The following is a 2,054-nucleotide window of genomic DNA, read 5'->3' as shown; positions in this document are numbered from 1 at the left end:
ATTTTATTTTATTTTATTTTATTTTATTTTATTTTATTTTATTTTATTTTATTTTATTTTATTTTATTTTATTTTATTTTATTTTATTTTATTTTTTTCCTTTACCAAGGCTGAAGTGTGTCTATAATATTTAAAGAACAAATAGGTGTATTCTGTAGGTAGCCACGAGGTGTCACACGTGCTATTGGACAGCTACTCTTTCAAGAATGGGTTCACATTGCCTGCTAGGCTTTAATGAAGCAGCTATGTATCTTATAGATATGAAACATTTGGGAGCTTTCTAATTTTTTGGCTACACCTGGTCCAAGTTTTCTAGAATGTTTTGTTGGCTTTTTTTTTTTAATCTGTAGATTTTTTTTTATTGAACTTGTATGTGATTTCCCACATAAAGTTTTTTAAGCCATGGGGCCAAAAGGATCTGCTGTCTGTCTTAACAGAAGGAATTTTTTTTTCCCCCACACAAAATGAAAATTTTAAGCAATATTATAGAGTAAATTGAGAAAAATAAGCGGACACTTTCTTAAGAATTGATCAGTTTCCATTTGTGTGATTGAAAAGTGAACATTTCAGTTTTGATATTGTGAAATGCAGATTCTTTGCATTTCTCTTTGCTTTTGACTGAGCATGACACTAAAGTAAATTTTAAATAAAACAAGAAATACTGTAGTTAAGACCAAGAAATAAATAAAAAACCCCAAAGTTTACAGACTTTCCAGACATGAAGTTTCTTTCTTAATCAAATTATTTTGAAAAATGCTCAGATTTTGTTACTGAATGTTAAATCTTTCACAAGATTTCTATAGACATTCAGAATCTAAGCACTGTTTTTTGATTTCTCATGGATTTCCCAGRAAAAAAATGTGAAAAAAAAAGTGACYACGAGTCTTCTGCAATTGGTGATCAGTATTATCAGTCTTGTGGCTCTTAATTCTTTTCTTGAATCCTCTCTTTACCATATACATTTTTTTTTTTTTGATTTAAAACTGTCTTACACAAAAAGTGTCATTTGTAAATATTTGTGATGAATTTAGAGGTGAAATTAAAATTATTTTGATTGCTCTTAAAATACTTAACGTGCTTCTTTGAAGAGTACACCTCTATTAACTCAAGATACGGAGTGTTCTTTTTTCCCATAGTACAGGTTATCAAGAGATGGGGTTAACTGGGGCTAACACAGTGTTAGCTTTGATGCACTGTTTTGAGAGACTGCCARTAATTCTACCCAGTCACTGAATTTAAGCATTAAGTACTCAAGCTTCCAGACTGGCCTCATTTCCTATTAGCATAAACAGGAAGGTTGAACTCATGTGGGTTTGGTGGCCCTGGGCAATATTCATTAGCCAGGACTAATAACTTTTTTAATCCAAGCTAGCATGTATTTCTAGGGCCTCCTGGAAGACAACGTTGCAGCCTCATCAGGGCGTCTCGGGAAAGGAGAGCACCCGTAGCCTCTACCTGAAGGAGGCCCTTAGCAGCAGCCAAGGGAGCGTGAGGAGACGATTCTTGCAAAGAGCCTTGTACAAGCAGGCCTGGTGAGTGGTGAGGCAAGTACTAGCCAGCCTTGGCAGGGCTTAAGGAATTATTGTGACTCTGACTGGAGATGAGCTTGTTGCAGACAGAGAATGGAGCCAGGGACGAGAACAGCTTGATGGGAAGGAGTTTGGATATGATATACAGGTCATCTGAGAAATGGGGAGTTGTGTTGATGGGACAACATTGAGGGAATTCTTTGCAGCATCAGGAGAAGGGAGTGAAGATGGAGAACAAATCAATATCATAATTTTTGCATGTCTACTTAGAGTAATTGGCAGTAGTTGCTGAGGAGAGGAGGAAAACCCTTTCTCTGTGCCACAGGATGTAATTGTTTCATGGAACCCTTTGAAGTTCTTCAGAAAGCACAGTGCAATTGCATGCATCTAAAACATGAGACTTGTTCACACTCTTTCTTTTCTGTGGCACGCTGCAGTGTGGACTTTTTCTGTGGATCTTCTGTGTGCTAAGAATGTGGGCAAATTTGATTTAGTTCCAACTGCAGAAGGCTGAACCGAGCGTTT

Source organism: Nothoprocta perdicaria, unplaced genomic scaffold (genome assembly GCF_003342845.1).
Source record: "Nothoprocta perdicaria isolate Ctin4 unplaced genomic scaffold, notPer1 scaffold_416, whole genome shotgun sequence".
NCBI classification, from domain to species: Eukaryota; Metazoa; Chordata; class Aves; order Tinamiformes; family Tinamidae; genus Nothoprocta; species Nothoprocta perdicaria.
The sequence above is the reverse complement of the archived record's forward strand: the minus strand, read 5'-3'. Positions refer to the sequence as shown.